This window comes from Clupea harengus, chromosome 4 (genome assembly GCF_900700415.2).
Source record: "Clupea harengus chromosome 4, Ch_v2.0.2, whole genome shotgun sequence".
NCBI classification, from domain to species: domain Eukaryota; kingdom Metazoa; phylum Chordata; class Actinopteri; order Clupeiformes; family Clupeidae; genus Clupea; species Clupea harengus.
This window is the reverse complement of record NC_045155.1, coordinates 4659308-4675268: the sequence shown is the minus strand read 5'-3', so window position 1 is coordinate 4675268 and position 15961 is coordinate 4659308. Positions and strand designations below refer to the sequence as shown.

General features: G+C 44.3%; 1 long non-coding RNA gene and 1 pseudogene across 1 annotated transcript; one reads left to right on the top strand and one right to left on the bottom strand.

Moving 5' to 3' along the window:
- The first annotated feature begins 1150 nt into the window (after positions 1-1150).
- On the top strand, positions 1151-4062 carry LOC116220173 (annotated as a pseudogene).
- A 6778-nt stretch (positions 4063-10840) lies between these two features.
- Positions 10841-12776, bottom strand: LOC116220191. Its single transcript, XR_004163479.2, has 2 exons — positions 11863-12776; positions 10841-11732 (listed from the first exon to the last, which is right to left on the bottom strand). It is a non-coding gene; the product is annotated as an uncharacterized LOC116220191 (long non-coding RNA).
- Between the last annotated feature and the right edge of the window lie 3185 nt (positions 12777-15961).

The following is a 15961-nucleotide window of genomic DNA, read 5'->3' as shown; positions in this document are numbered from 1 at the left end:
TGATCCAAATGCTAAGTACCTTAATGCAAAATGTGTATAATTAATGTTTATATTGTGTAAATAAAGTATTAGGAGTATTATTTCATGTGTTATGTTGTTATTTTATATAAAGTGTTCATTTTCTACCATTTACAGTATTATAATGCTAGTGAAAGTAAAACAAAATGATTCAGCATGCAAGAAAACATATAAATCGACACCAAGATCATTCATATCCATCAACTACATGCATATCTTTGAGCAAAACCATTTTCGGCAGACACATTTGCTGTCCATCTTGAAAAATGGCCGCCATCTTGGATTTTTTAATGGCACGTCAGGCAGATTTGTTAAGTAGACCCTTGGGAACTACCATGCCAAATTTGGTGCTTGTATCACATTTTGCACAAAATTTCTATTATCTGCCCCACTATTAGGGGTTCAGTGTCTTGCTCAAGGACACTTCGACAGAGAATCGAACTAGCAACCTTCTGATTACTAAACAACTTCTCTACCTCCTGTACCACTGTCGCCATGTTAGCATAAGCAAACTCACCCAATGCCTACTCTATCTAAATGTGTTGCTGTGGATATAGATAAAGCTGTCAATGAACAAATACACTTAGTCCTAATTGAATTGCACAGTCAACAGTTGTGCAAGTGCCTTTTATCTAACTGGAATTGCACACACTGCAGAAGAGTGCTATTTCATCCCCAGGCACTTGCATGCCTGAAACTAAACTAGCTAAAACCATTTGAGAAAAGTGCTATCAGGCATCCATGTGAATGGATTAGGGATTAAGCACAGAATATGACTGCCATTCCATCACCCTACAATCCCCCTCAGGCCCTTGGTGACTTTACCTGCAGTGTGTGCGCACCTGAATGTGCTGGAGGCCTCTCATCTTACAGAGCTGACTGTCTCCCCACCAATCAGATGGCTGCCTGCACCCCGGCAGGCAGGTGAACTTGCAGGGCGAGTGTCTTCAGGCAGTGGAGGAGGGATGAGAGCAGGGCTCAGGTGAGAGCTACCCCCTCTCCAAGCAGTATAAAGAGGCATCGCACCAACAGCAAGACACTCAGAGGTACATCCTTCCTCTTAGTGGACTCACCTGCTCTATCTCTCCTCTCTCTGTTGGCTTGTAGCCCTCCATAATTAGCAAAAGCAACCATGAGCATAAGAATCTCCTCATCCAGATTCAGCAGCGGTGGCAGTAGCAGTGGCGGCTTCAGCAGCGGCGGCAGCATGAGGAGGAGCTTCTCCAGCCGCTCCGTCGGCGGTGGTGGCTTGGCCTTGGGAGGTGGTGGCGGTGGCTCCAGCTCCAGCTACAGCTACAGCATCGGCGGAGGTGGTGCCAGCATCGGCGGAGGTGGTGCTAGCCTCAGCAGCAGCTTCGGTGCTGGTGTAGGTAGCCTGGGGCTCGGAGGAGGTGGCCTGGCTCTCGGCGGAGGTGGTGGTGGCTACGGACTGGCCATGGGTGGTGGAGGTGGTGCTTTCATAGCACCAGCCATCACAGCTGTCACCGTCAACCAGAGTCTGCTCGCCCCCCTGAACCTGGCGATCGACCCCACCATCCAGACCGTCCGCACTCAGGAGAAGAACCAGATCATGACCCTCAACAACCGCTTCGCCTCCTTCATCGACAAGGTCAGTGCTTTTCTCATTGCAAAATCCGACAGTGGGAGGCATGCACTGGCAAGAGTGCATGGCACCATTCTTCTAGGCTTATTGTGTACTCAATCGATCATCTGAAAGGATGTGGCCTGTAAAAGTCTTCACTGAGTCACTCAGGGAAAAAAGAGATGTTATGAAACCCTAACCCAGAGAGGGCCTATGCCCTACAGCAGATGACAGCACTTGGCACTTTGGCAAACAAACTTAGGTGTGAACCAGACAACCTGCAAGAGAATAAAACTTAAGCCAATTTACAAACATACCCCATCTTTTGTTCACAGATGCCAAAGTTCACATAATGAGTCTTTGATTAAATGGAATGAAAGAAAGAACAGGATGCCTACTATAGCTTAAATAACAGAATATTTTCTTGTATTGAGTGCTGTGTAACCTCTGGAGAAAAACTTAGTTTAGTATAAGTGGACTAATGGTGTTTCATTTTGTCCCCACAGGTGCGCTTCCTGGAACAGCAGAACAAGATGCTGGAGACCAAGTGGAGCCTCCTCCAGGACCAGACCACCGTGCGCTCCAACATCAACTCCATGTTTGAGGCCTACATTGGCAACCTGCGCAGACAGCTCGACGGCATGGGCAGTGGGCAAGTCCAGCTGCAGGGAGAGCTGAAAAACATGCAGGTTCTGGTTGAGGACTTCAAAGTGAAGTGAGTGCCTCAATTATTTATGGACATTTGCCATTGTTTACCACCTGTTATAGAAGAAATGTATGGGGTTTCAGTTCATACTTCTATAAAACTGACCACACTGTGCTCCATTTGAGCAGGTATGAGGTTGAAATCAACAAGCGTGCCACAGTGGAGAATGAGTTTGTTCTGCTCAAGAAGGTAAAAACAGAAAAATGTGTTTACACTCTCTCCCAGTGTTCTGCTATGATCTCTTATTGGTAATCTCTGAACCTACATACTTACCCATTCTTTCATTCTTCTTTAGGATGTTGATGCTGCCTACATGATCAAGGTGGAGCTGGAGGCCAAGGTTGATGCCTCTCAGGATGAAATCAACTTCCTCAGGGTCGTCTATGCAGAGGTGAGAGATGGTCATACTTCATGTACAGGGTCACATCCAAAATGATTTGCAGTGTTCTCAAGCTCGTATCAAACATTCACATTTGTCACTCTCTTCCTCACACAGGAGCTGCGCGAGCTGCAGGCGCAGATCAAGGACACCTCTGCTATTGTGGAGATGGACAACAGCCGCTCTCTGGACATGGACTCCATTGTGGCCGAAGTGCGTGCTCAGTACGAGGACATCGCCACCCGCAGCCGGGCCGAGACAGAGACATGGTACCAGGCCAAGGTGAGTGCATCAGACTGGCACCAGCACTTAGTGCCTTATCATGACAGAGCCTTGATTCTTGAAAGGGGCACAGAGTAGGAACTTCATGCTAACATCTGTTGGTCTTCTTCAGTTTGAGGAGATGCAGACCTCTGCTGTCAGATACGGTGATGACCTGCGCACAACCAAGTCCGAGATCTCTGAGCTCACCCGCATGATCAGCCGCCTCCAGATGGAAATTGAGTCAGTCAAAGTACAGGTCAGTTACCTTCCCCTTTGCCAACGCCACTGAGTATAACTAATGCTATCATTAGCCAACGTTTAACCAACCTCCACATGGCTGACTTGCACTGTTTTTATTGCGATTCAGCGCGCCAGCATTGATGCCCAGATTACAGAGGCTGAGGAACGTGGAGTGCTGGCAGTGAAGGATGCCCAGCTGCGCATCAGGGACCTTGAGGCGGCCCTCCAGACTACCAAGCAGGACATGGCCCGCCAGGTGCGCGAGTACCAGGAGCTGATGAGCGTCAAAACTGGCCCTCGACATTGAGATCGCCACCTACAGGACATTGCTGGAAGGAGAGGAGTCCAGGTAAGCATATGAAACACAGCACATCTACAAAGGACTACATTAAGTATAATACCTACTAGTGAATTATCTGACTATTGTTATTTGGCAACAAATAAAAAAATCCTAATATTTCATCCCTTCCACAGAATTGGTGGTGCCTCTGCAACAGTTCACGTGCAGGAAACCTCAGGTGCTGCTGGTAGGTATATTTATTCATTTCAAGACTGGATACAAATCCAGGAAATGAACCATGCTGCATATATCATTGGCAGTTTTTATTGATCTGCCCTTTAACTAAATTAAATGTTATTTTGCAGGAGGCGGTGGCCTGGCCCTTGGAGGAGGCGGAGGCGGGTGGCCTGGCCCTTGGCGGAGGCGGTGGCGGTGGTGGTGGATTCGGCTATGGTGGCGGCGCTGGCATGAGCATGTCACTCGGTGGCGGAATCGGCATTGGCGGCGGCTCCAGCCTCAGCATTGGCGGTGGCAGCAGCAGCCTTTCAATGTCTCGCTCCTCTTTGATGTCCAGTGGCTTCCGCCGCTTCTAAATGAGGAACAACACCTCTCCTCTCTTCCCTCCAACCGTTACCCCCTATGCTCTTCCCAATTCCACTCCAGGAAGTTTGAAAGCTGTGAAACAACAAGTCAGTGTACTCAGAAAGTGAGTGGGATAAAACCGCCACCCAACTGGCATGCATTGCAATACATGTGCTAAAACTGCTGAGCTGCTCAAGATGAATACAATTGCAACACTGCATATGTGACTGGTGACTCCATCACATGCCAAAGAGTAACCAAACCCAAATGTAAATGTGAAGTGCAAATAAAGTGTTTGATGCCAAACATGTGTAGCTATGCTTTCTCATTGTGTCTGTTTTGAGTTGCACACCACATGAGTTGAAACAAGTAATATTCCAAGAAAACATACTTTATTAGAGGCTTATTTGTAAGTCAGTGTATTCGGAGCGTGAGTGGGTATGAAACAACCACCCAACCCGTTTTGTCATGCTGTGTCCTCATTTTCACCATTCATGGCCTCCACAGGGACTCAAAACAGCCCAATAAAATCTTACAAAGACTATAACAAATTGGCTTCTTTAAAGAAACTCAAAACTGTTAATAATCTGTCCGAGACACTGTATTAGTGCAATTTAACAATAAATAAAACAAGACAGTTTCACTTACGTCTCTCAAATTGAGTTCAAGGACATTCAAGTATCAAGAAATAAACATGGCAGGCATCTGAAGAATCTAACTAACAAAGAAATTGTATACATCAAGCCATATATCAAGTCCCTGCAAGATTTGTACATCATTTGGTCATTCTTTAATCCAGTAAAAAAGAGACGAACAAAGGAGAGCCCTAAAAGATAAAAAGTAGGCCTTTACATTTATATCCAGCCCTGGTCAAACAACAAAAAAAAGGATTGTTCTCACCCAAAATTCCTCTTTTTTTGCAGTAAGATCCAAAAATTGAAGTATCATATGACTTCACGATCTTCAGAACTCCACAAACTGTGAACAAATCATATGTTAGTGTAAGAGGATAGACTGATGAGGGTGTAATGCCGGGACCAATACAGCGGGGGTTCCAACGCGCTTAAGCAGGAAGTGCAGGAAGTAATGAGGAGAGTGGAAGAAGACTGCCCTATATAAACTGTCTGCAAACAATCCACTCTCCCTTGGTTTTCTTGGTCTCCTTTGTGCACGGGGGTAAGGTAGATGGCGTGCAGTTTATTTAGTTTGATTGTTATGTGATTGTTGTTTGCATGTGGCAGTGGAATTGTTTGGCATGATTGTACTGTTGGAGTTTATTTCTTTTGAGTTTGTTTACGCCATCTACTACTTTTAAGTGGCTCAGCCAGCGGTCAGCTTGGTGTTTTAAGATCAGCATTGATAGCCCTATTTTTAATCTAAGTCTTGGGAATTAACTTAATAAAGAACAAAGCTTGCCATAACCATCTACGGGCCACTGGCTGTAGCTAGGGGGGTTAGCTGCTTGCTTTTAGGCTTTTTCGGGTTGCTGTGTGATTTGTGTCATGGTTGAGATTCTAACTCACTTTAAACTTTGCAACTGTTGATTTGTAGTGTATTCACTTTGCTGTGAGCTCCTAGCGTGTCTTAGCCCCTGAAAGTAGAGCAGTTATCCCCCAAACTCCCCTTTGTGTGCCCAATGGTCATCTTAATAATTTGTTAACTTATTGACTGACACTGTGACTCTTCTTTGGTGCTTTACCACTGGTTGATCCGACAACCTGGTGTTACATTAGTGACTTCATTGCATAGCATATTACTAATGGCGCGCTCACACCTTTGCGTTGAATGCATTGATCCAACGGATGACGGAGGAGGAGTCTAGCGCATGGAATTGTGTTGATAACGGAGACGTTTATAGTGAGATTGGTTTGTTGACCTGTCAATCACGCCGCTAGCGAGCTGTTTACCTTGTGGGTAGTAGCATGCTAACATTAGATAGGTGGCTCAGACACCTCGCAAATCCCCTCAGACGTATTTTTCAGTTACAATAATGGGTTTTTTTACATTGTACAGTGTCTATTTCTCTAACTTTTAAAAAATCAAAGCAAAAAAAGTCAAACAAACAACTTTTAGGTACAAATACGACCATCTACGGAGTTGGGTCCGCCATCTTTTTTTTTTTTAGCTTCCCGCTCTTTAGACGTGAGCATAAACGCGATCTGATTGGCTAGCGCCTGTGCTGTCAGTTATGCATGAAAGGCAATTTGATTGGCTGACGCATGCGTTGCCTCTCGAAAAGTTAAACTTTTTTCAACTCCTGCCGCAAGCAACGCATGAAACGCGACGCAACGGAACCCAACGGAGCCACAATTCAGTTCGGCAAAGGATGACGTCACCCCATTCAAACTGAATGGGGTTCTGTCAACCTTGATGGATCAACGCATTCCAACGCGTACGTGTGAATGGCACCTGAGTACTGAAGGGGCGTGGCCAGGGCGGAGCTCAGCAGGAACGTGACAGATAGACTCTAGATGTTGACTTCTATCGCACTGTGTTGTAAATTAAGACAAACAATGCTGTAAATGATTTATTATTGGGTTTACAATATTCTGAATTCAAAAGTAAAATACAAAACAAAAGCATTGAAATCCAAAAAAGGAATTGAATTTTGTATGTTAAATGAATGATGATATTTTTGTTGGGACATTATTTTTCAGAAACACTAGCTTTGTTGTCTTAGCACTGTGTTAACTGCACATGCATAACAACACTCAGATTCACATTATCTTCAAAACAAAGAACTACAGCAATATTAAAACAGACAGTGAGCCAGCCTGATAAATTAATATGGAAAGAAAATATACAACATTAACATCCTTTGAATTTGGATTGATTTAAATAATGACATCCAGCACAATATCCACCCTTGTTTGAAGAAGGCTGATAAGATAGTTCACTTTCTGTCTTTGCAGTGCTTTTTAATATGTCATAAGTGAACATCAGTGATAGTGAATGTTGAGCTGTGGTTTTGGTTCTCAAGAAAGTTGCTGTATAATGAAGCCACCGATATCACTCCCTTACATTGGGTAGAGAAAACTATTGTATCTTGGCATCTTGTAGTACATTTCTGAAAAAGGGGCAAAGAGCACAAAACCTGGTACACATCCTTTCTTGACACACACACACACACACACGCACACACAGTATCACGTTTACATGTATTTATACTTAAAGCCTCTAGTGTGATCTAGACAAGACTAGTTGAAGGATACCATCATCTCCAGGATAAAGCACCTGAAAAAAAATTATATAGGTAAAGCACAACAGATGGACAGTTGTTGTATGTTCATGACGGTGTTCTAAAAAGCACAAGTGCACTAAAGATTTGACACCTTATAACACTTTTTATCCCACTTTGCCCATCTCATGAGCCTCTTTCCCCTAACGACACTTTCTCACAGAGCTGAAATGACTTTGAGACTCAACACCCTTAGCCACCTGACTTCCTTTCCCAGAGAGTATGAAGCTTGGTCTTAATCTGCCTGCAAAGGTCATCAACATTTTTTGGAGATTAGAGTGTGCTCAGCGTGAATGTCAACATTTTTTAAGGGTTAAAATATGGACTCTTTGCATATTTGCAAAAGTTTAAGTCCTCTTTTTTTTATTAACTTGAGCTTCGCCTTCAGATACATACACAGATACCATACACAAATATGAGGTAAAAAGCAACATGCTGAACAAAACGTACAAATATTTTGTTATCCTGCATTAGAGTTAATAAATAGTGAGACATGAGATACGTGATATGGGGTGCACATGCAAAGTGGAAATAGGTTTCCACTGCCTATAACCATCTAAGAAAAGACCTCAAAAGACTCACATATACCTGAAATAACAGTTGCAAACTGATTCTGCTCTGTAAGAGAAATATCCTCCCGACTTACTGTTCAATTGTCAGCCATAAGGGTCATGTTTGGCTCACGATCAACACAGGTGTGGTCTCTGCTCAGTGTATTACTAGGGAGGATAAAACTATAATCTTCTGCTATAAAACGTTTGATCATGGAAAGTATGCATCAGATGTTCTAATTCCATATTTGTATGGAATGACTTGAATCATTGTTAATTGTTATTGTGCGCTTGATTGCATGAAACTTGCATGAATTTTTGCTTGTAAATGTCACCATGTATTTACTCTAAATTCTCAAGAAAATACAGACCAACTTCTCCTCAGTGGTGCGAGGACAACCTGCCACAAACTACCACTGTCCATAACTAGATTCTAGATTAACTCTATTTAACTCTAACTTGAGTGGATTCACAACCTAGATTTGAAATGTGGAACAGATTTAGTTGTGACAAGCAAAGTTTGATATGCACAGTACATTTTTGTTTATTTGCAATTATTTTGTTTTGCTGTTCACTGGTAGCAAACAATGTGATTATACACATTCTGAATCCAAACCAAAGGGTACAAAACAATAGATACTCTATCATATCCTGGCAGAGAGCACTGCAGTGTGTGCTGAGCAGCAGAATTGGCTTCACTGTCTGCATGAGAGAGTTTCAGGACTCAGCACAGAGTGGTTTTTGTTTGATAGTATGGTACTGTGTGGAGATCCTTTTTGATATTAGCCTCTCAGGTAGAATGTTACATTTTACATCACATTTAGCAGACGCTTTTATCCAAAACGACTTACAAGGATGTATACACATTTTTACTAGGGCTGTCAATAGATTAAAAAAAATTAACTAATTAATCTCACATTTTGAAATTCATTAATCTAGATTAATCGCGATTAAAAGTTTGTTTGTCTGTTTTTTTTTTTTTACTTCCAATATAAAAAATATCTCAATTTCCATACATTGTCAATCAAATGAGCTGTGACACCCAGGTAATTGTCATTGATGACTGATGTCCAGTGGTCACCAGTAAGGGTGACGGTGGCAGCTTGCTCGAGGAGCTGAATTTTTCGTGCTCTCTCGCCGTCATAAAAGGAATGTATGCGAGACACAATGGTGCCCCTCGACGGTAAATCGTAAGAGTTGTCTCCTGAAGCAATTCGAATCACCTCAGTCAGCCCAACGTCCTTAACTATGTTGATGGTCCGACAGTCACCGGCAACCCAAACTGCTAAAGCGTTGGTAACCTTTTCATGGACTGGTCTAGTTATTTTACTAGAGAAGTCGTAGAGTGTGGGTTGGCGACCATCTAACCTGGGACTGCTTTCTGTCGGGTGCTTTGCATTAAGGTGATAACTTAAAGACGAGCTGCTTCTGTGATAGCTAAATTCAATTTGACAAATGCTACATACAACTTTAGTTTTGTCGATTGTTCCGTAATTTTGCCATTTAAACAGAAACTTTCCGCCCAACAATCCCTCAGCTCTCTCCATCTTCAACTACCGCAGTGGTTCTCAAACTTTTTCTGTCATTCCCCACTTTGAACAAGGGGGGCTTTTGGTAGGCCAAGCCCCCTACTTAATTTGCCCGAGGGGACACAGGTTCAAGTCTGGCCTGATGTAATTTCCCAGTCCTCTCCCCACCTCTTCTCCGCATCGCTTCCTGTCATAACTTCATAACTATCCAAATAAAGGCATTAAAAAAAAAATATATATCTTTTTTTTTTTTTTTTTTTTTTTTTTAATTGCGTTAATTGCGTTAAAATATTGTATCGCGTTAATCGCGTTAATCGCGGCCGCATTAATCGCATAGATTAACACGTTAACGCTGACAGCCCTAATTTTTACATTTACACTGATGGCACACTGCTCATCAGGAGCAATTATAGTAGGGCAGATAACAGCAATTTTTCACTGAAATTGTGCAAAATGTGATACAAGCACCAAATTTGGCATGGTGGTTCCCAAGGGTCTACTTAGAAAATCTGCCTGACGTGCCATTCGAAAATCCAAGATGGCGGCCATTTTTCAAGATGGATGCCAAACGCGTCTGCCGAAAATGGTTTTGCTCATAGAAATGCATGTACTTCATGGATTTGAATGATCTTGGTGTCGATTTCTATGTTTTCTTGCATGCTGAATCTAATTTTTCTACTTTCAAAAAGCACAATTGAATAACTTCACACTTTTTGGCTATTTAGACCAGTCTTTTTCTGCATTTTCGCTTGCCTGAAGAGCGTTTTGCTATTTTTTACTATGTGCATGATGGTAATTTCTAAATGTATAGAACAATATTCATAATTAGTGCATAGGGTGTAGGGTGTAGTAGTAGAGGTAGTACCTTTGTTTCATCAGTCAGCCACATCCTCCGGATGGACTCCTGTCACTGGTCCTCACTACTTACCTAACACTCATCTATGGCTCCAAGAAGTTGCTAGTGCACGGCACGGCACGGCTCTGTGTGTGAGGGAGTATGCCATGCTCCAGACGCAAAGTGCATGAAGTCAACAAACCAGACCTGATTGATCCATGAAGCCATTTTTCTAAAGGAGTGATTGTCGGCACTACCATGGCACACTGGTGACAATTACTGCTGTGAAACAGCATGGGGTTCAATGTCAGCTAAGGAGGAGTGCATCTCATACTTAGTGTCCCAAATGTTGCTTAACCTACCCCACGGTCCTGTTAAGCCACCGCACCTAAATTGACAGGAGGTTTCAGCGCGGGAGAGCCAAGCCAAGGAAATTGGGGTTTCAAAGTTATCTGGATGGTGTACAGATCGCACAGGACTTAAATGTCATTGGATGAACGATCGGGCTAGTTGTAGCGGACATGCATAAACCTAGTTGTATCTGTAGCCTTGGCCAGCCACTCACCAGACTACGCCACCCCTTGAGCTATAATAGAGAGCAAGGGGAACTCCGTCCCAATAATGGTCCGACACAGGTTCTTTGGAAAGATATAAAAGATTAGGTTTAATTTTGTTTCTCGTTAAAACAAGGTGTCACTTTGGTTGTCAATAAATAAATACATAAATACATTAAATGGACTTCAGGGGAATGCCCCAGCCGTTGGGTAAGAATCCGGAGCCACTGACCACACAGACTAACAGGGGCCTGCCTCCAATACCACATGTGAAGGAGAGCACACACTACTAGCTCATTGGCCACACCACCGCAAGCGCACCACTTGGGCACATTAAGAAAAAGGGGTTCACACTTCACTGCATTACACTGCACATCTTATCAAAGGTGAGAAACTATCTTAGAGGAAAACCTGGCCAACCTGTAATCTAGGCTAGGGCCCCAAACGATACCCAGGCTATTGCGGCAGGGGAGATGACACAGGGGAAACAGATAACAAATTAATGAAACAAACAAACAAAAATAAACCCTCTAACCTGTGGCTCACAATATCCTCTTAGCCACATATACACACCTAGGCCCCCAGGCTAGAGGGGAAAACAGAGATACATATATTCTAAAAGCAGCACCCGGACCTATAACTAACTGGAAGAGAACAGCAGCTAACAATGCAGTATAGCTGTGTGCTTCAATAGCTTCTATAAGACAGGAACAAACAGAGTACAAGTTTAAGTGTTTGCAAACACAGCTGGCTTACACTCGAAGCATACACTCATTCAAACAGGATTCAGATGAGCAGGTAACCTTAAACAGAAACCACTAGAGGCTATTTACTGCAAGGACACAAAGCAGTGGTATGTTAGCAAGTGTGCTGTAGGCATAGACAAAACGTACCTTCGCTGTCTAAACAGCTGCACCCGAGAACGTCATGCACCTGGTATCTATATGCGGCCAGCAACCACAATAACCACCGCACTACGGTCGGACACAAACACACGCACGACCCACACACACACACACACACACACACACACACGTGAAATGTCACCATCAGTTAACTGTAAAACACAACCACGTACAACAGCGGACGGGTTGGGCAACATACCTGATACACTGACTGCTACTTAACACGTTGCGATGCATGTAAACGGGATATGGATTGCAGTTGGTAGGGAAGACGCTCAACTCGTTCCTGTTGGCATCCGCTCTATAACAAGCTACCTAACCAAAGGCAAAACGTTGCTTAGTCCACTTAACACTGACGCCAAGAAAGGGAAAAGAGAGTCATTTCCAACATACCGTGTCGCTGAAGACAACGCTCCAAAACGCGGCTTCACTCCACAATCAGTAATGGATGGCTACCGGCATAAGGACCCAAGGTGTATATATCTATGCCTGTTTGCACTAAACTAATTGGAACCCAGCCCAAGCCCCTACTAGTGACGTACACACAGGAGAAAGGTGACAGAGGTGAATCAAAATAAAAGTTCGCTACGCCCATTGGTCCCACCGGCTACATATCCTATACAGGAAAGTGCCCATGATACAGGTTGGTAAAAGGATAAACCCTCGGCCCTAGTCATCAGAATGGCTTCAAACACCAAATGTGAGACTGCATCATGGCAGACCAACTGGACCAGGTGTTGCCTCTGTCAAATAGTTACTTCTTCGCGAATAACAATGTAAATTATGCTCAGTGGCTTCCAGTTCATTTCAGAGTTATAATGCCTCTTGAGAAGCAGCATCAAGACGTAGCCAGAGAGTTTCACAAACTTTGTTGTCCAGAAGAGACTTCTCTGCCATGGCCATTGACCAAGCTCATGAACAGAACAATGCAGCCATCAAGGGTGATGGAGGAGCCATTGGACTAACAGAGGACACAGGGGCACTTCGGAGATGGAACTGAAGTGAGCCATCTAGTATCTGCATATGAGGCAATTTCTGGTGTGAAAGACGCAACCATCAGCACCAAACACCATGAACAGACCTGAAGTGCCCAGCCATCTTTCCTTGAGAGGGTGGAGGCACTGTTCAGAATGATACAAGAGCTGGGCAATCCTTTCCAAGAAGAGTCTGCTGATTTGCTGGTGCTGGACAAAATGACATTGCAGATCCACCACTAGCTGAACTGGTTGGTAGTCATCACGAGAGAGGCAAGTAGAAGCTCCAGTCATTTATGGAGGCCTTGGAGAACGAAGAAGAATGCACATTCTATCAGCCAATCAAGAAGAACAAGGCTTCTTTCTTCAAGCACGAGCAGGCAGCCAGCAGCTCCAAGGAGAAAGTGCTTAAAGATGACTGTCACTTGTTCTCCCGGCCCTTCATCTCCTGCCAAAACAGACAGTGTGACTTGCAAGAATTCTTCTTAAGTATGAGAACCAGTCAGCACATGCATCTCTCAGTGACAATGGCAGGCTTCGTATGTGCCAGAAGTCACAGCTAACTGAAATTCTTCAGGCACTGGTGACATTGCCTGACAGCGAACCAGAGGGAGACACTATCATCATTGATGGATCAGCGCTCATCAATTTCCTGCCTCCACGCAGCCCAAAGACTTTCGATGACTATGCAAAAGAAGAAATCCTTCCAAAAGTGGAATCCTTTGGCACCAAATTCAAGCGATGTCATCTTTGATGTGTACAAGAAGTCTAGTCTGAAATCTGAAACCAGGTCAAAAAGAGGTCAGGGGATCAGAAGAAGAGTGACTGGAACCAGCAGGACCCTTAACAAACTGGAGAAGCTTTCTGCAGGATGACAACAACGAAACTAAGCTCTTCCGCTTTCTCGCAGAGAAAATATGTCAGGCTGGAACCACAAGTATGGTCATCGTGACAAAAGGAGAAGATGTCATCAGCAACAAAAACAAATCCCTCGATGCTGTGGCCCCATGCTATCATGAAGAAGCTGATACCCGTATATTTGTACATGGAAGAGATGCAACTGCAGAGGGTAGCAAGTCACTTGTCATCAAAGCCAATGATAATGACGTGCTCGTCATAGCAGCGTCATCCCTGCAGAGGCTTGGTCTTCAAAAAATGTGGATTGCCTTTGGGCAGGGAGCCAATGCTCAATGGATACCAGTCCATGAGGTAGTTTCTGCAATAGGATCTGAGAAAGCCAGCGGGATCCTGTATTTCCATGCATTCACGGGCTGTGACGCGGTCTCGTCTTTCCATGGGAAGGGAAAGAAATCTGCATGGCTGACTTGGGAAGTCTGTGATGAGGTTTCTGAAACCTTAACAAAACTCAGCAACTGTCCTACAGAGGTTTCTGAAGATGACCTGCAGAAGCTGGAGAACTTTGTTGTCGTCATGTATGACAGATCAAGTGCAGCCACCGGTGTTGACGAGGCAAGGCTGAATCTCTTTGCCCGTAAGCAGAGGTCCTATGATGCGATCCCACCAACCAGTGCAGCCCTCATGGAACACACAAAACGCGCTGCTTACCAGGCTGGTATCATATGGGGTCAAGCAACAGTAATCAATCCAGAAGTCGTCAGTCCTGCCGACTGGGGATGGAATCGGAAGGGAGAAATATGGCAGATCTGTTGGACAACCTATTGCAGCCAGCTGTCAGGAACTGACCCAGTGTTCCTGCAAGAAAGGCTGCAACCGGAGATACAAATGCTTTCGTTCAGGGCTCGCCTGCACTGCACTCTGCAGCTGTGTATGTCAGCTGTAGTGATACAGCAGTGAAAGTTGGTGCCAGTGTGTGGGCCACTGTAATAGTTTGCTTTGGAGGGGCGATTTTTACAGTATTAAGGGTTTTTATTATTATTTTCGATTTTGTTTCCGTCCGGAATAACATGATCCAAATGCTAAGTACCTTAATGCAAAATGTGTATAATTAATGTTTATATTGTGTAAATAAAGTATTAGGAGTATTATTTCATGTGTTATGTTGTTATTTTATATAAAGTGTTCATTTTCTACCATTTACAGTATTATAATGCTAGTGAAAGTAAAACAAAATGATTCAGCATGCAAGAAAACATATAAATCGACACCAAGATCATTCATATCCATCAACTACATGCATATCTTTGAGCAAAACCATTTTCGGCAGACACATTTGCTGTCCATCTTGAAAAATGGCCGCCATCTTGGATTTTTTAATGGCACGTCAGGCAGATTTGTTAAGTAGACCCTTGGGAACTACCATGCCAAATTTGGTGCTTGTATCACATTTTGCACAAAATTTCTATTATCTGCCCCACTATTAGGGGTTCAGTGTCTTGCTCAAGGACACTTCGACAGAGAATCGAACTAGCAACCTTCTGATTACTAAACAACTTCTCTACCTCCTGTACCACTGTCGCCATGTTAGCATAAGCAAACTCACCCAATGCCTACTCTATCTAAATGTGTTGCTGTGGATATAGATAAAGCTGTCAATGAACAAATACACTTAATCCTAATTGAATTGCACAGTCAACAGTTGTGCAAGTGCCTTTTATCTAACTGGAATTGCACACACTGCAGAAGAGTGCTATTTCATCCCCAGGCACTTGCATGCCTGAAACTAAACTAGCTAAAACCATTTGAGAAAAGTGCTATCAGGCATCCATGTGAATGGATTAGGGATTAAGCACAGAATATGACTGCCATTCCATCACCCTACAATCCCCCTCAGGCCCTTAGTGACTTTACCTGCAGTGTGTGCGCACCTGAATGTGCTGGAGGCCTCTCATCTTACAGAGCTGACTGTCTCCCCACCAATCAGATGGCTGCCTGCACCCCCGGCAGGCAGGTAAATTTGCAGGGCGAGTGTCTTCAGGCAGTGGAGGAGGGATGAGAGCAGGGCTCAGGTGAGAGCTACCCCCTCTCCAAGCAGTATAAAGAGGCATCGCACCAACAGCAAGACACTCAGAGGTACATCCTTCCTCTTAGTGGACTCACCTGCTCTATCTCTCCTCTCTCTGTTGGCTTGTAGCCCTCCATAATTAGCAAAAGCAACCATGAGCATAAGAATCTCCTCATCCAGATTCAGCAGCGGTGGCAGTAGCAGTGGAGGCTTCAGCAGCGGCGGCAGCATGAGGAGGAGCTTCTCCAGCCGCTCCGTCGGCGGTGGTGGCTTGGCCTTGGGAGGTGGTGGCGGTGGCTCCAGCTCCAGCTACAGCTACAGCATCGGCGGAGGTGGTGCCAGCATCGGCGGAGGTGGTGCTAGCCTCAGCAGCAGCTTCGGTGCTGGTGTAGGTAGCCTGG